A 20269-nucleotide genomic window follows, 5' to 3' on the forward strand; every position below is an offset into this window, starting at 1 on the left:
TACGTACAGAGTTTTAAGTCACTATTACAGATTCTACAGCTGGTATCAAAAAGAGAAGGTAGTTCATACAAACAATACAGTAGGCAGCCAGGTTATATCCCACATTCAGCAGTTATAAGAGGTACTCACCTACGGGCAAGCCAGCAGCGTGCAGGATGGGCAGTTAACCTGGGGAGTAGGTATTTAAAAATGGCGCCTCACCTGCAAGGGGCTCTATAAAGACTTCGGAGCAGGAAAATTAGGAGGCAGGTAGGCTGGGGGGGGGGGCTAAACCTACAAATGAAGGACAGGAGGAGGAGATGACTAACTGGCGGGGATTAGTGTGTGGAAACTTAGGCCAGGGGAACAGAGCAAGGAAAGGTAAGTTGCACAAAAAACAATCAGTTAGCTTGATTGTGAGGTGGGTCAGAGAGACCTGGAGGGAAGTTAGAGTGTACAGACTACGCTAATACAATAATGGATTCCTGAGCATTACCACAAAAAGGGGTAAATGAAGGGAGGGCAGGAGGGTCAAAAACATATATTATACATACAACTACAGGAAGGTATAAGCAGAGAGATGTTGGCATATATTCCCTTCTAGGTCTAGCTTTACTAGGTGAGGAAAAACAGAGCTATGGAGAAAGCCTTAGGATGGGACAAGGTAGCACTACATGGGGTAAGTACTCGAAACTGTATAGTAAGTTTCGCCGAGGTTGCTTCTCTTAAGGGCGGGAATACTAAATTGGAAGGAAAGCAGACTTATGCTGCCATCTAGTGGCCTTAGGATGTAATTACTACCTAAGATATCAAGCTGATGAAAACGGGCAAGGGTAACAAAGTAGCGGAGATGAAAGGGAAGTAAGGGTTATGTTAAGCTGCTGGCGGACACGAGGCAGAGCCCTATCCTCACAACTAAATGTCCCCAGAATTGGTACAGACAGTAAATACTAATTAGATAGTAGCACTAGTAGGAACATACATGTAGCAAATCTTATTCAAGATGCTGTACAGGGTTCCGTGGAGAAACCGGTATTTCGCTCTACTGGTGGCAGTTCAATGGAGGGCAGTCCACTGGGCAGGTAACCTCAACAGGAGAGGACTAGTACACCCTACTGTAGGCAAGATGTAGCAAATCTTATTTAAGATGCTGTACAGGGTTCCGTGGAGAAACCGGTATTTCGCTCTACTGGTGGCAGTTCAATGGAGGGCAGTCCGCTGGGCAGGTAACCTCAACAGGAGAGGACTAGTACACCCTACAGTAGGCAAGCTACGGGCAACCCAGCAGCGTGCAGGATGGGCAGTTAACCTGGGGAGTAGGTATTTAAAAAATATGATTACAAAATGGTCAAAATCATTAAAAAGTAACTCAGTCATTAATGAAATGGGGACAATGAAAGATGTCCATTTAACCTTTGATGAATGAGTATCTACCAATTAAAAAAAAAAAAAATTCTTTGGCCTGCATTATTCTAAAGAGCATGTCTGGTCTTGCCAGAGAAATCAGTACACCATTTTATAATTCACTTCTTCTTCTGGCTTTTCCTGGTTAGGGCTCACCACAGCAGATCACCTGTCCATTCATGATTGGCAGTAGAGTTTTACGGTGTCAAGTTGCCAGCCCAGCACCCAACCTTCCACAGAAGGCACACACACACTCACGCCTTAGGCCAGTTTAGAGTGTCCAAATCACCTACAGTATGTCTTTGCCAGAGGAAACCCTTGTGACCACAGAGATAAAATGCTGACTCCACACAGAAGGCACCCTAGCCGAGGATTGAACCAGAGAACCTCTTGCTGTGAGGTGACAACACTAACCGTGCACCACCATGGCCACCCACCATTTTATAATTCACTAATATGATCAATCATCAGAAAAAAATGCTACATTCGACAGACTTTGTACAAGTGATCTGAAACAACCTGAAAATAACATAAATTTCCAAGAAACATTATAGATGTATTCTTTTTCTTCCAGGGTTTTCAGAGATTCCTTCTGCTTAGTCTTTAAAACAACGTCTGATCCAATTTAACTGAAGGTCTATATCATATCAGGCAACCTAATAATAAAAGGAATATCAACAACAGAAAAGTGTTACAAATACATGATATAGCACCTTCCAGGATTGTAGAATATGCTTCTCCTTACAGTGAGAATATGTTATTCCTTAACTCCCTTAAAAACAATCTTGATACATATATGGAAAATAGAACATAATCAGTTATAGTACACAAGTTTCATGAAGGCAGTAGGATGTAATATTAAAAATTAGACGTGACTTTAATCCATGTCCTTTCTGTCTTTCTGTATTATGTTACGCTCTAATTTTCTCCCCTAATTGAGAACTACTTAAGTTTCAGTTAAAGCTTTATTAATAGGCTCGTAAATGTGAATAGAGCAGACACTTGACATGACAAAAAATTTATTTTTTTTTTTATCTGAAACTTAATTTTCTTTTACATTTTGAGAAATTTTGAGTTCTAATTTAGTTCATAGACTAAAATGACTGTCCCTTCATAATGTGACTTCGCTTTATCAACTTATCCCCAACGTTTAATGCATTAAGGCCTCATCTCACCAAGTTAAACCACTTGGGATCCAACCCACTGAAGAAACTCAAAAGGGAATGTTTTTGTTGAGGGTTAGCCCCTTCTTTTCTCAGTAATGCATATCAACTCCATGTTGGCATAACACAAAGAAGGAAGACATCTTCTAAAATGAAAGAATCACAGCCAACGTGATCTCATATTGAAGCAATAATTAGTATCTTTAGTATTGTAGAGTAGGAGCTCAAGTGATAGAGCCATAGAAGAATGGGTTTCAAGAAGGTGTAGGGAAGCCTGTGAATTGATTCATAGGTTCATAGGTTCATAGGTTCATAGGTAGGTACTAGGCTATTGGCCCAGGGGCCTACGTAAGCCTAGCCGACAAGGTTCCCTGGCTTACGCCACCCAAAAAAGTTATTTTCCTGTGCCACTGTTGAGCAGAGACACAGAAGTGATCACCGGGTGTATTTCCTATTTCCCAACCACTCATCAAGATTTTTTTTGAAGAGTGCTAATGTAGAACTTTGCTTGACATAGATGGGTAGCCTGTTCCAGAGTATGGGAAGTCTCTGGGACAGGAATCTATCCCGCCAGCATGTCCTGTTTATTGTGGTGACAAGGTTTAGGTCCCTAGAGTGTGTAGCTCAGAGGGATTGGGATTTCTTTAGGTGTAGCATGTCCAACAGCTCTGGGTTTGACATAGCTTTATATGTTAGGCAGGGATCACCTCAGAGTAGGCGATATGCTACGGAATAAAGCTGGAGTTTTTTTAGGCGGTCAGTGAAGGGTATTTGTTTGAGGCCAGTAATCCTCTTTGTGATGTACTTCTGTAGCCTTTCCAGCTGCTGCAGATGTCTTGTGAGGTACATTCCAACAGGGGCATTGTACTCTATAATGGGTCTAATGAGTGTCGAGTAGAGGGGAACAATGACCTCTTTTTTCCTGGATGAGAACCTTTTTATGATGAGGTGTGCCATGTAGAAGGACTTCCTAACTACTTATGGCATATATTACAACATTGTACAAAAGTTTAATTGGTTGAGAGAAACTTGAACAAATAAACCAGTCTGTATCATTTCAGTATTAATTATAACATGTAAACTGATAGTTTTATACATGAACTGTTACTGTTTTTACATCTACAGAAATTATAGGCTAAGCTGTGTTACGTTGCATCATGTACATGTGAAACATCGTGCCAACAGCTATTGGGTGCAGTAATTCCAAGCTCTATGCCAAACACACTGTTTTTGATTTATATCCTACATCCTTAACAAATAAATGTTAATTAGTATGTATGTAAACAGTTAGGCAAAGACAGCAAATCTCCAAGAACTTAATCAAAGAGTGAACAAGGCACAATGTGTCCGAACTACAGCCTACACAAAAACATAGAAATGAGGTGACATTAAAATAAACAATTGATCCATTGTTAGTCTTTGCCTAGTCCTATAAATTAATTTCTGTTGACCTTACAGAATCTTACAGTAAATATTATTCCATGAGAGGGGGACCCAACATATCCATAAACTTAAATATACCTAATCAAAAGCCAAACAACAGTGGAAGAAAAGGTAAAATTTCCACTAATCCTGAATGTGTGAAAGTGCTTTAGGCAAAACACTTTTGCTTAAATGGTATTCCATCAAAATGTCATTGATCTATTGATAGGCTCACAAAATTTTTTAGTATTTTTTTAACTTTGCAGATCTCTGTTGTTTGTATTCTACCTTTTTCTGTATTCCTGACTTGTCCTGATAAAAAAATGAATTGCCATCATCATGTGCATTCCACAGACAGACAGACATGAGAATTCACATACACACAGATACACCCAGAGACACACACACAAACACACATACACACGCACATGGATAGACTCACAATTTTATTATATTTATCATTATATTGTGAACATATTATTGGTACTTGTGGATATCTTGTTCCTAAATGCTACAAAATAGCCAGAGCACTGTGCAGACTGGTCAAACAACAGCTGATGTACATGAGCAACACATAAGGGTAATATAGCTATCACTGGATGATATGTTAAGTTTGATTTTTGAGGGGTTTTCTTTTTGGCTACCTAGAGCTGACCATCAACTACCACCTGTTCCTCTTTTTATTTGCCCAGTCTAATAGACCCACACAGTCCTCCTCTGAGCTATACTGAACTCATGTCCTGAGCCAGTGTGGAGACTGAAGACTCTGGTGCAGTATCATATTCTTGCCAGGAAACACTTTACACTATTTCACACCTCTGTCCACATACACATTAATATTCTTGACCTGACTTTTTATATTTTAAGTCTTTATGGGTGCATTCAGGCCAATAAAGCCATGTACTCATAAAGGCATGTTTTTACTTTTTTCTTGTGACACTGACTATTTTGGTCAAAACTGTCAAGAAAAGATGTATTCAATGTGAGGAGCATGGGCATGCTTTAAAAAAGCTGTAAAATGGTGTGTAGAAAATGTGGACATGAATGTCACCTTTGGTTTGAATATCCACTGCTAAAAGAAAAAAGAGAACAAACAGTATAATTGCAATGAGCATTTAGAAAATGAAGATGGGAGAATGAATAATCAAGTGGAGGTTGTACTACACAAGTGACAGAGATTGAGAGAAGGGTGAAAGTGATGGGCAGGTAGGTACAAAAAGAAGTGTGTGAGGTAGTTAGTCTAAAAAGTGATGTACAGCAGACAGTGACAGAGACTGCATACTCAGTGGTAGAAGACAGATTAAGGTAAAAGAAGGGGAAGTAGATCTGGCCACTGAGAAGGTTAGAGGGCAGATCTACAGAAGTCAGTGTGAAAGTAAAAAAAGGAATAGTCATGATGGCATACCTATCAACTGTCTAGTTTTTCAGAATGTCCACATTTTTACCTCATATTTCTGGTTTGTTCCTCATAAATTATGTGATTTTCTGGATTTTTTCGTAAATCAGTGAGATGTGACTTCACTAAGTAGTGACAGGCATTTGAGTTTCAGACTTCATATCCTTCAGAAAATACATGGTAACATAAGACCTTTTATTCTATCATCTCTCTATATTTATAAGAGCAATATTTAAATTTGTCCCTATTTTCGGGCGTTGTCCCTTCATTATTTTTAGCTTTGTCCAGATGTTTTGTGCTACGAAGTTGAGAGATATTGATGGCCAGCAGGAAAGATGCAAAAAATAAAGAGTTGATGTGAAAGTAGTGTCAGTTAATATTAATGCACCAGAGTAAGTCACTTACACCGAGAGCAAGTCTTTTGGAATTGAACCCAAAGTGTTAGATGCAATAGTGGTTGTAGCAGGGAGATTAGTGGTGTGAGATGTGAGAGTGGAAAGCTGAAGTGATACAATTAATTGTAGAAACTGGGCTGGAGCTGGCATAATGGAACTGGAGGTTTACATAACGGGGTGGAAGGTGGCATATTGACAATAGTGTTCGCTACACAGACACAAGGTACATGGTTTGAGTCTCTGCTTTGACTGAAATTGGTTAGGCTTAAAATGGCCCAGAAAGGCAGCTAGCCTAGTACTAAATTATGAACCATATCTGAAATACTATTAACAATATGAGTATGGGCATGTGTAGGGGAAAAAGAGAATTGTTTGAAGAAGCAATAAAATATGTATTTACTAATATAACATTGTCAGGGGATTTGAATTATAACTTAAGGAAAGAAGCAGACACAATTATAAAAGATGGTAAGGTAATGAGAGAAGTAATACACAGTAGTTGTTTGAAACTTGATCAAGAAATAACATACACATACATTAGAAGGGAGATTAAGAATTAAAATAAATGATTTTATTGCTCTATTATTCCATAAGATTTAAAAGAAGTACAGGGACAGAAGATGGAAGCTTAATATTGATATCACAAGGCAATATGGGTGGCAGTGAAAGAAAATGAGGACGCAATAAAGGATGCCAGGACAAGTGAAAATTATGAATTTAAGAAGAAAATTGATTTATTTTGGAAAGAACATAATACATTGAAGATGTTCAATAAATCTTTAATGCAGCTGTGGTCTGCAATTAAGATAAAATATAAACAATGTTTACCAGAAGAGAGCTATCAAAAAATAAGGTAAACAGAGAATGATAAAAAAAAATTGTATATGCAAATATTTTTGTTAAAGGGAAAGTAAAAAGTGAATCTGTTTCTTGGAAAGTAAGCAAAGCATGGTGAAAGTCTGTTTACAGACTTATTTGATTAGAAATAAAACTACAGATACAAGAAGAAGAAATAATGACAATGACAATCTTTACAAGATATGTAAGGAAAATGTACAAAGTTCAAAATGAAGTTCAAAGTAAAAGGAACTAGAATGGGATGCTCAAAAGTAGGAAAGATGCACTTTTTTTTTGTGGAAAATAATATAACCAGAAAAGAAATAGAGAATGTTAACCCAAAACCAGATGAATTGAGGTATGAATTTTATGAAGGTATAAAAGAGAAAGAAAATGTTTTAAACAGGTAATGAATAAATGGTTTCAGACAACAGCACAATGTGAGAGGATATGTGAGCATATAATAAAGTTTATCTGGAAGAAATCATATAAGAATTAGGTGCAAAGTTGGATGACAATTAGATTGATAACACTGATTATGTATTTTTATGAAACTTTTTAATTAATAGAATGTAAATATTAACAGATGCTTCCCTGGATTCAGCAAGCCCTGCATGGTGTGCAAGAACAGTACAGGAGCTCCTGGAGACAATATGGCCGCCTTGCAATCCAGGAATAAGCTGCAGGGATGTGCACGAGCGCTCCTTCACTATTCCTGCATGGACACAGCTCCTGTATGCAAATTACCCCATTTGCAGATGAAAACCATGCAAATGAGGTAAATTTGCGATCCAGGAAGCTGTCAGCCGGCCATGCAGGACTAGTGTAGTGTGCAGACTTTCTGCAAACTACAAAACGGAGCCATGACAGCTCCAAATAAAGTGTGTATATTATGTGGAAACCGTGCCAATGGCCAAATATATGGCCACTGGCATGGAAAACAGTTGCAAAAATTAAAAAAAAAACAAACTTTTTTTTTCCGCCACTTTCAGGTGTTTAAGCGTAGGGCAGCGGCACGCAAATGAGATCGGGTCAAAAATATAAAAAAAACCTGAAATAAGCATTCTAACCAAAATCACTATTTTACCATTATACTCAATGGCAGGCAGAAGACAACATGGCCAGTGAATAGTGGTTGCTAAGGGGGAAGGCTCAGTGTGGGACCTGCAACTATGCATTAGCAGACAATCCTATGCAAATGAGGGGAATGATACTGAATCCCAGATTTCCCCTCAATGCTAGTCAGCACCGAACAGTGTAAGTGCAGGAATAGCATGGTTCAAGCCTAGGAGTTAGCTGACATCATAGGGGGATGTGTCAGGCATACTGTAAGTGTATTGGAGCCCTGTAACTCGGGTTTGCCCTTAGCTTAACAGAGCTAAGCAAGGGGGTGTGTCTGAGGCTGCCTAGCACTCTTTACATTGCCTAAGCAGGTGTGCGTGCCATGCACCGGATTTTAAAAGAAAAAAAAAAAGTAAATCAGGAAATAGCAGCTCTGTGCACATTTGAGCACTGTGTTTGCATGGCACGCCCCTGGGCTTAAACAGGAAGGCAATGGGAAGGGAAAACAGCAGTAGGAAGGTAATCAAGGAGAACTAGCATAGCTGGCAGGTGAAATGTATCAGAATCAGCCAATTGCACAGGCAGCAGCCCAGCACAGCCCAGAACACTACTATAAACTATGCAAACACCTTTCCCTCTGGTTTTTCCCACATACTCTACATGAACGGTGTATACAAGTGGGGAAATTTTAAAAAACAAAAACAACAAAATGATAGGGGTTGCAGCAGCTATCATACATCAAGATGTGGAAGAGGCTGAGGGTGGTGAGGATGAGAATGCTGTTGACCAACCCACAGTGAGGAGATGGAGAAGAGTGTACAGACCCAGGGTAACCTACCAGGGGCTACATGAAACACAGAACTAACAGAGGGGAGCCCATCCCAGTGGATATCAATGTATGTGTAGACCTAAGAATACTAGCCACAGGTACCTTCCAAAGGCCAACTGGGGATATCATGGGGATCTCACAGGCATCAGCATCCAGGGTACTCTACCATTTCCTGGATGCCATGTCAGCAGATGCCGGTGAGCACGTATATCTCCCCAACACCCGTGAGGCATTGGCCAGCAATATGCGTCTCTTCCACCAAATAGCAGAATACCCTGGGGTAGTGGGTGCTATAGACTGCATGAACATATGCATCAAAGCACCACCCAGTGAGCAGGGTAGGGTCTATATCAACTGCAAGGGATTCCCCTCCATCAACTGCCAAGTCGTGTGCGATGCTCAGGGCATTATAATGAATGTGTGTGCTGGCTTCCCTGGAAGCTATCAAGACTCCCACATCTGGCATCTGATGCAGCTGGTCTATATTATAACATCGAAATCTACAAAGATCGAATGTTATAATATCCAACCCTAAACACCGAAATCCGCAAACATCGAACAGTCAGAATAGCTATTTTTTTTTCCCAGGGAAAAAAAACGATATTCCGAGAAACATACACACAACACAAACACACACAAAAAACAGCAATCCACACACATATACTTAAAATCCTACACCTAAACCTAAACTAAACTTTACATACACTACTAGCTATCCACTTACCTTAACCTGACCCTAACCCTAAGGTCCGTCACTATCACACACTCACCTCACCGAGCCCCAACCCTAACTCACCTAACTCGCCCCCTAACCCTAACCTACACACATCCACACACTTAACTGACCCGCTCCCTAATCCACCTAACCCGCCCCCAACCCTAACCTACACACATTCGCACACTTTCCTGAACCCGATCCATAACGCTCCAATATATCGAACACTGAAAACAGTGAAGCCACAGCAATGGCTCACCGAATTCTTTCCCTGGGAAAGAATTCGGTGTCCTGCACCTTCGCAGTTTTCAGCGTTCGACAAAACTGGTTCGATATTATAACTTTCAAACTTTATAAAATTCGATGTTATAATATAGACCCAATGCAGCTGTACCAAAGATTTGCCAATGGTGACATCCCTTATGGTCACCTAGTGGGGGATGCTGGTTATGCACTGGAGCTGTGGCTGATGACATCCATCAGAAATGCACACACACCCGAACAAAAACTCCATAATGAGGCACTCGCACAGACCAGAATTATAATAGAGGGTATGTTTGGGATGCTGAAGTCATGGTTCCGCTGCCTGGACACATCTGGTGGAGCTTTACAGTACTCACCAGCTACATGTACTCAAATTGTCATCATATGTGCCATGCTACACAATATGATCCTGTGGAAACAGCTGCAGCAGGAACAGCATGGGGCAGGGCCACACAGCCCCCACCATTGCCAAAGCCTGCACAGGCACTGAGTGACTTGGAGGAGGAACAATCTGAGCCTGCCCAGTAGGCAGAAGGAAGCATTCCCAGTATGCCCTGGCTTTGGCAAAGAGGCAACGCATAGCACATACATGTTTTTTAATACTTACTGGGCTGACTGTACCAGCCAAACCCCCACTACCTACATTAACCTCCACAGGTTCACCCAAATTATATATGATCCCACTAGAATTGACAAAACATCCAAATGCTAGTCCAGCCTAGACTGGATTTTGCTATCTGACCCCAGTCGTGCACAGCAGTCAGGCTGTCTTCCTAAAAGCCTATGCGACCATCAAGCAAGTTACCTAATCAGGGACTGATCCCACCATATTCACCATCCCATCCTCAGAGTAATACATAACAAAAAGTCCTTTAGAGCTACTGAATTAATTAATGCATTAAATGATGTAATTGGAGTCCCCCTAAAACTACTAATTCTAGACAAAGCTGTGGAGTACTTCAACTCTACTTTCCTAAACATCTTAAACTATCACACATCCTCTAGAACAATTAGAATCAAAACTAATGATGCCCCATGGCTAACTAAAGATACCAAAACATTAATGAAATAAAGGGACAAAGCCTGGCTACAGTTTCACAAAAACAAAACCACTACCCTTAGACAACACTTTCAAGAACTTCAGAACAAAGCCAAAAAACAAATCAAACTTGACAAATCTATTTACTACAAATCCGTACAAGAAAAATATGCTCATAACCCACATCATTTTGGGCCACAATAAATACTTTACTGCACCCAGGAAGATCCAAAACTCCATCCCCTATACTACCAAACAACCAGGAAAACACCCCCACCCAATTTAATAATTTTTTTACAGAATCAGTCCAAGCCCTAGCCAACACCCAAAATAGTACTAGTACCCCCAGTTCAATAGACATCCCAGCCCATCCCAACTAACAAAACTACCCCTCCAGCTTTTCCCTGCACCCAGTCTCTACAAAAACAATTGCTAATCTCCTCAAAAAAGTTAAACCAACCACACAGGCAGCTGATAATCTACCAGCAGACTTCCTTCAGATGACTTCTGAAGCAATAGCCTACCCAGTGTCCATCCTAATAAATAGGTCAATATCAGAAAGTAAAGTACCTCACTCATGGAAAATATCACATATTATACCACTGCACAAAGGAGGTAAATCCCTTGAGCTAACCAGCTATCATCCTATCGCTATTCTAGCTCCTCTATCGAAAATATAGAAAAGAGTTGTTCATTCTCAGCTCATGCAGTTCCTTCTACAAAATGACCTACTATCCGAATCTCAGCATAGCTTTAGACCTTCCCATAGCACAACCGCAGCACTACTGTCTTTCACTAACACCGTCAATCATCATAGAAACAAAGGACTATTTGCATCCTCCACATTTTTAGACTTATCCAAAGCCTTTGATATGGTTAACCATACTATACTCTTGGAGACTCTATCTACCCTTAACATAAGCTCCTCCACCATATCATGGTTCAGTAACTATTCATCAGACCGTCAACAAGCTGTCCTATGGCAAGGCCAACTGTCCCCACTACTACCAGTAGCCATAGGCATCCCTCAAGGGTCTATCCTCGGTCCTTTACTGTTCTCTTTTTTACTAATCAGACTGCCTCATCCTCACTCTCAACCTCAGTAGTGCAATATGCAGATGACACCACCATTATATGTGCTGCCCCACCCTAAAGGAGCTTCAAACCATAACTCAAAACAACTTTATCCTTGCAGAATCTTGGTTCACTAACACCAAACTTATTCTTAATCCCAAAAAGACAAAACTCATTCTCTTCAATCCTGGAAAATCTCACCCTCTAAACAACAAATGTATTATTACTTCTAAAGACAACATAAAGATCAACCCAACCGCACACACTAAACTACTAGGTGTTGAAATTGACAATAATCTGAAATTCGACATACACATAGCCCAAACTATAAAGAAAGTTAACAAAAAACTTGGTCTACTTTATAGGAACAAACATTTCATCACCACATATACCAAAGCCACTATTGCAAAGACTCACCTCCTATCTATTCTTCTTTATGCCTCCCCTATCTTTACCAACTTTCACCACAGTGAACTAAACAAAATGGAATCTTGTTACAACAAGATTGCCAAGTTCGCCACAGATGCCACTCACAGATCCCGTCACTGCCTTGCCCTCAAGCAAGTAAATTGCCTTGAGCTACCTCAGCTATGCCTACTCAACCAACTCTTAATAGCTCACAAGCTCTACTACCTTCCAGAAAAAAAAAACCCAGCCCTTCAGCACTTAATTCATCACTATACCACCAGTAGAGCCTTAAGATCCAATAATAAAAACCTAATCAGTGTCATCAAACATAAAAATGAAGCTGGGAAATCTCTCTTTGCCTGCTCCATTGCCAACATCTGGAACTCACTCCCAATCCAGTTAATATCTATCACCTCCCATCTCATATTTAAAAAAACTCCTCAAAACCCATTACTTAAATAACTGGCTTTGCTCATGCTACTCCCCAGGTTAATCCATACTCTGCACTGTTGCTAGGAATCTATCATGATCCAACTATTCCAATGATAAGTCCTTTACAGAGCCAGTAGACCTGTTTAACTAATGTAAAGTTCTGAACAGAACGAGCAACCTTCTAGTAAAAAAAAAAAGGTAACTCAAGCTTTTCTTCATGCATCATTCACTATTGCAACTACCTAGAAATTGTTAATGCTTGCTTATGTATGCCTATTTGTATTCTTGGATGTATTCATTCTTAGTGTTATATGGAGATTTTCTTCCTGAGCCTCCACTGAAACTGGACCTGTGTCCAGTTGGACTTCCCTGGTTAACAAATGTAAAATAAAATAAAATAAAATAAAAATACACTGACACAGTAGGGACCCAGGGAATGACACCTCTCTCTGATTCACACATACAGTAAAAAAGATGCCAAACATGACACTACCCATGCTCAACCATGTATAGGGAGTGTACTATGTGCATCCAACATAGGCAGCACTCCAGCACCATCCTCAATACTGGCACAGCCACAAGGTAAGCCACTCTTCCTACCAATTGCTGAATGGAGTAGTATGTGTTGTTACTTGTATCTATGGTATGGATGTGAGCATGCAAGGGAATCGGGTGGCTGAATGGGATGCCAGCAGATAGTAGGCACCTATAGTGGCAGCATGAGATCTGTAACAAATACTGGTGTCACCACAGTAGCCAGTACTACACATGGTGACAAAACCCACTGCAGGAAATTTACTGGGCCACATGTGTGTCCATATGACACACACATGCCAGTTGGGGAGGCTCACTTACCCAACAACAGTCTCAGCCAGCAGGACAGGTGTAGACAAACACAAACAAAAGCTGTGCTAAGGCCTCTGATTGATGGCTATGGGTACCCCCCCCCCCAGGCCTACACAGGCAGACTACAACAGGTCAGGCAGTGGGATGTTAGTTCTGAAGGGTAAGAAGTCAGAAACTGAAATGTAGGTCAATCAAACCTAAGACCTGTAGTACACTGATATGCATCTAGTCAGCATTATAGGTTAGAATACAGAATGAAATGGAGTACCTGACATACGAGTACAGTCATAGCAAATGTGTTCAAGTGTCAGGTGTGCCACCCCAATCCTATGTAGAAATGTAGTAACAGTCAGGTGTGCCCCCCCATACCTATGTAGACACGTAGTGACACACAGGTTCCCCCCCACAATCCTATGTAGAAATGTAGTAACAGCCAGGTGTGCCCCCCCCAAATCCTATGTAGAAATTTAGTAACAGTCAGGTGTGTGCTCCCCCATACCTATGTAGACACGTAGTGACACAGGTGTTCCCCCCGCAATCCTATGTAGAAATGTAGTAACAGTCAGGTGTGCCCCCCCAAATCCTATGTAGAAATTTAGTAACAGTCAGGTGTGTGCCCCCCCATTCCTATGTAGACACGTAGTGATACACAGGTGTCCCCCCACAATCCTATGTAGAAATGTAGTAACAGTCAGGTGTGCCTCCCCATTCCTATGTAGACACGTAGCAACACACATGTGTGCCCCCAATCCTTTGTAGAAATGTAGTAACAGTCAGATGTGCCCCCCCAGTCCTATGTAGACATGTAGTAACACACAGGTGTGCCCTCCCCAATCCTATGTAGAAATGTAGTACCATGTATGTGTAGGTATAATTACAGTGGAGCACAGATTACCTGAGCTGGCCAAGGTAGCAGGATAGATTGTAGCATGTGTATAATATGCAGGTCTGCGTGTGTTAGGTTGGTATGTGTTGTATATTGTGTGAGAGTAGTCAGTATGTATGCATGGTGAGGTTTGTCCTGGCGGCCATTGCCCAGTACCGCCGATGACAGGGTCAAGTCCTCACAACTGCAGTGCTAAACACAGTGCTTCCCAGTATAACACATTCTAGAAGTAAGCCATTGTAAATGTTTGGAAGTAATATGTGTCACCATCTGAAAGATGGGCATGGCATGACTGTCGGGCCAGATATACAAGCAGTACACAGGGGGAAGTACCCCAGACAGACAGTGTATAATATGTAACTGTCAAATAGACACACCCTTGGAATTGTAGATACAGGTTTGCAGCATATTATCTGGCTTGTAGTAGGGAATACCAATGTCGTCTGGCCAAACACTGGCAGACCACAAAGGTCATAGGAATGCTGTATTGAGAAACAGCTGATGTCCCTGCACAAGCCAGCATAAGTGGAATGCCCCATGCATATCTGTGAGTCAGATGCAAGCAGTGTCCATAGCACATATGCACCCAGCTCACCCAACCACCACCCACAGGTACCTCTCCGGTCTTATCCCTACTGTTGGGAATGAGTACAATATGACCCCCACCTGTGTATGGCAATAGCGAAAGAATGCAACATGCAGAGCAGGTGTCTCATGCAGGTGTGTCCCTAGCTGTAAGCAGCACCCAGCCAGCATCCACACCACTTGATCAATACTGACAGAATGTATTGGCATGAATGCCTAGCACACCTACCATGTCACCCCAGGGGAATATACTGTATTGCAGTCTGGGACTGTAGGACTGACAGACTTCAACAGCCTGCTACAGCTGGCCTGCATCACTACCAAATGGCCTACAGTCATCTGCCAAAGGCCTGTGTCTCACCAGTACTGCCAATGTATGTTATGTCATGGACTCCCAAATAACAACATAACATAATCCACTGAACCCATATGCAAGGCCATGTGGACAAACCACAGTAACATGTTCACCATGTCCTACTGCATGAACTGTGGACCAACACCAATATACTGCTGTGATGAGGTGATAACTATAGGGAAAGTATCATAAAATATTCGCATAATGTATGGAAGAGGATAGAATAATAGAGGAGGGGGGTGGGAGCATGGGCAGCATGGAGTGTGTGAAGTCCAAAACACAGCCGTGTGCACATACTATCCCTGGCTGCAAACACAAGAATGGGTGGCTACAAACCTGCTCATAAACCACAATGTGTAGGGGTAATGTCCTGAATTATGACCCCTGCCTCTGGGTAACCTGTGTGAATCTGTACAGCTGTGAGGTATTGCCACAGCAAGATAAGGCCATACTGTCACGTCGATGGATGTACAAGTATGGGATCCTCTGCCACCACTATAGCAAGGTGCTGAACCAGTTACACAGACCCAACAGCAAGTGTCTGTAGCTCCCCCTACAGAATGGCATGAGTTTGCACAATACTGGACACAGCTGCATTCATCCTGTGTTCCCCAGGACATCAATGCAAGCAAATATGTCTACCTAACAGTACTTGATGACATAAAACATCACAGTGTATAACAGTATACATGTCTGAATATCTCTGCTAACACTAGGACCATGTAGCAGAAGCAGCACATACACAATTACCTACAGTAATCCACTATCCTTTGCCCATTTTGACCCCATATTGTCAACTGATCTACAGATATCCTGCAGAAACAGTTTGGTAGCTGTAGGTGTAGAAAACAGAAGTCTGCACTGGAGTACAATCTACCTGGAATGGATTCACACATTCAGTACAGAAGGTCACACTGGGCATGCTCCCGCACTTAGAGAAATGAAGGCAATGTCAGACAACAAAATACTGAAAGGTCATACTGGGCATGCTCACACACTTAAAGAAATGAAGCCCATGTCCCGCAACAACAGTGGACCATACATATCTAACAGTTGCAAATGTTAGTGCATACACTCCTCAGTATGCACCAGTCATGATTTGCACACGCATTGGATAGGAATACATTCATATATCCAAGGACAACACACTATAATATGCCAAAAGTACACATACATAGATGTGTAGAAGAGAGTGACAGTGACAAAGAGCCTACCATCATGAGGCTTGTCCCACCCAGCACACAGCCAAATGGCTACAACCACATGATGTGTAAATGTCACTCACCGTAGACAGTTGCCTCTGGAATCCATCAGCATTATAGACTATGTGGTGCTAGTGCTAACTGTGCAACATGACTGTACAAGGCAGTAGTCAACTAGCAGTTGTACACACGTACCTGTGGAATATAAACCTGTGTGTGCCTGAGTGTGGTGTGTCTGCCTCTAGATAAATGGGTTATGGCCCATGCACACACACTGCCCTCCCCATTGCCCTACTATGGCAAGCCTGCTGATGTCATTCACTTTGAAATACACTTTTGGGGCAGGAGTAATCTAGAAATTTCTGTGGCGTGTCCTATAACTGTGTAATACTGTAGTATGTTATACTAGTTAGATAGAAGTCCTAATCCCAGATGTGGCAACTGTGTGTGTGTGTTTGTCTGTGTAGGAATCAATGCTTTTTAGGTTAGTCACACTCACTACTATTTCAAATGCCCTACTTTGGCATGCCTGCTGATGTCATTCACTTTGAAATACACCTTTGGGGAAGGAATAGCCCAATAATCTCTGTGGCACATCCTGTAACTGCATAATGCTGTAGTGTGATAACCTAGTTATGTAGGAGTTCTATTCCCGGACATGGCAAGTGTGGCTGTTTGTGTGTGTTTTAGCTTGTCTGTGTAAGGAGCAATGCTTTTGAGACCTTTCATAGTCACTACAACCTCCAGTGCCCTTCTTTGGCAAGCCTGCTGATGTCATTCATTTTGAAATACACCTTTGGGGAAGAAGTAGTCCAGTAATCTCTGTGGTGCATCCTATAACACTGTAATGCTGTAGTGTGATATACTAGTTTGGTAGGGATTCTATTTCCACACATGGCAAGTATTTGTGTGTGTGTTTATCTGTGTAGGGATCCATGATTTTCAGGCTAGTCACACTCACTACAATTTCAAATGCCCTACTTTGGCATGCCTGCTGATGTCATTCACTTTGAAATACACCTTTGGGGAAGAAGCAGCCCAGTTATCTTTGTGGCACATCCTATAACTGTGTAATGCTGTAGTTTAATAAACTAGTTAAATAGGGGTTTTATTCCCAGACATGGCAAGTATGGATGTTTGTGTGTGTGTTAGTTTGTCTGTGTAGGGAGCAATGCTTTTGAGGCCATTCACAGTCACTACAATATCCAGTGCCCTCCTTTGGCAAGCCTGCTGATGTCATAGACTTTGAAATACACCTTTGGGAAAAGAGTAGTCCAGTAATCGCTGTGGCGCATCCTATAACTGTGGCATGCTGTTGTGTGCTAAACTAGTTAGGTAGTTGTTCTATTCCCAGACATGGCAAGTGTGGATGTTTGTGTTTGTCTGTGTAGGGAGCAATCAGACTGGCACATTCACTACAACCTACTTTGGCAAGCCTGCTGATGTCTTTCACTTTGAAATACACCTTTGGGGAACTGGTAGCCAAGTAATCTCCATGGTGCATTCTCTAACTGAGTAATACTTAGTTAAACTAGTTATTTAGGAGTTCTATTCCCAGACATGGCAAGTGTGTGTGTGTGTCTGTATAGGGAGCAATGTTTTTGAGGCCATTCACAGTCAATACAACCTCCACTGACCTTCTTTGGCAAGCCTGCTGATGTCATTCACCTTGAAATACACCTTTGGGGAACAAATAGCCCAGTAATCTCTGTGGCACATGCTATAACTGTGTAATGCTGTAGTGTGATGTACTGATTAGGTAGGAGTTCCCATCCCAGACATGGCAACTGTGAGTGTGTGTGTGTCTGTGTTTGTCATTCGTATCCTGTGTGGAAGTGGCTGTAAGCTTGTAACTGGACTCATTGTGGAGTGGGTTTTGCCAATTTCTTATATGGTGGGCCTATTATATGTCACAATGTCCACCTTACAAGGATAATAGATGTCAGACAGTAGAGAGGCTGGGGTTGCCAATCCATACCCCTACACGTGACATCAAGGCCTGGCGAACAAATTAGGCAACCCTTGTATTACCCAGAGAACACTCTCAACCCATGTCTCATACACAAACACACTTGCCTAAGCAACAACAGCTTTGTTGATAGTATGCTGCATATTGCCCACAGCTAGTAACCATGGTTTGGTTGCAGCAGACTAAAGAGAGCATGGCACCCTGTCCCATCACTACAATAGGCACATAATTGCAGACAGTGTACCTTCACTATGTTCCCCACTGGACGCCTGCAACAACTGTAGTGCCATCAAATGTGATCCACAAAGGACATACCATGCCTTAAACACATGCCCTGTATGGACAGATGCCACTGACACCAGGGAATACCTGTATCATGCTGTCAATGTAGGTGCAGTGTCAACCTGGTGTCCATTGCCAGTTCCCACCACATGAAGCCAGGACTGGCATATCTGATGATAACTTGTGTACACAACATGGCCCAGACACCCCAGGTACAGTTCCACATGTCACAGAACATGTATGTGGGACATGTGCATATTCCAGACATCGTCCATGTCATGGACTATAGAACACATACATGGCAAGCATTGCACAGCACTGGCCACACATAATAGTAACCCAGATGACTGTATGGTGAATACAATCCCACATGTGTGGGCCAATCCAGACACTACACTTCTGAGCCACACTGCAGACCATTGTCATGTGGCCTGATGCCAAGGTATACCTTTCACCTAGTCTTGTACATCCTTCTGGCACAGTCAGTCACTACAAACCTGTGAAGCAATGCACCCATGCATGTAAGTACTGGCACCCTGTGTCTGTGTGTGTGGAGTATACTGACTTTGATCTCATTCACATTCACTACAACTCCCATTGGTCTACCGAAACATGCCATCTGATGTCAGACACCTTCACATATGCTTTGCCCATTTATCATCCGGATAACCCCTGTGGTGCATGTGATACCTGTGTATTGTGGCAAGCTAGCTAGTTAGGAAGTCTATTCCTGACCCTGCCAACTGTGTTAATGTGTGTGAGTCCCTGAGGGAGTCTGGCTGTGTCGATGTTGACACCTGTTCATGTGGACAGGCACGTGTACTACACCTACCTTATCGCTCCTATATTACTGTTGCAGATGTCACTCACCATCAGATATACCTGGACAACTTCCCAACGTGTAAGCTATGTGGTGCATGCAATAACCGCATAGGCATGTGATAGCAATACATAGTCAGTCAGGGGTTGGAAACCCTATACTGGTAAGTGTATGACACAAACATGCTTAGGTTTTACTTTCCTACCCCCTCTCTGACTTACTTTGTCTTTGTCTGTCTCTTTCACTCCATCTCTAGTGGATATAGAGAAGTACACCTGCTTTGCTTGTGTTTTGTAAGTGATGCTCATGATCAGCTAATGGCCTCTGCATGAATTGCAGTTCCCCTCTAGCTGATTGCATGTGGAAGAGCTGTGGTAACATTCCCATAGCCAATTGCATGGAAACACACTCAAATATCTAGGAACATCATGTGGGTGTTGGGCATTTTCATTCACTGTGAGCAGGACTTCATGTTGGTGTTAGGCAAACAGCATCACAGATGGTATTGGGATTTACCTCTAACAACATACACTGTGGAGACAGGCCAACAAACAGGAGGGGAATGTGCCAGACATGACTACAGAATGTAAGTGTTGCTCTTCTGCATTCTGAGTAATGTTCGTTTAACAGGGTGTGTGTGGATATGGCTGGTGTACTTTATTTAATACCTGTCATGACAGTGTTATGTGTTTGAGGAAACTCCCACCTGTAGGGTTATCTGTAGACTGGGCAGTGTTTGGAGTCTTATGTTTATTGTATTACTCACAGATCACCTATCTTAGAACTGCAGAAACATAGTCTGAAGATTGCAGTCAGTAACATGGTGACAGCAATGAGAGTTCATAAGTTCATAGGTTCATAGGTAGGTACTAGGCTATCTGAACAAGAACATTTTTAAGCCTAGC

The sequence above is a fragment of the Protopterus annectens genome, chromosome 10.part0, assembly GCF_019279795.1.
Source record: "Protopterus annectens isolate FY-2018-M chromosome 10.part0, PAN1.0, whole genome shotgun sequence".
Classification (NCBI taxonomy): Eukaryota; Metazoa; Chordata; order Ceratodontiformes; family Protopteridae; genus Protopterus; species Protopterus annectens.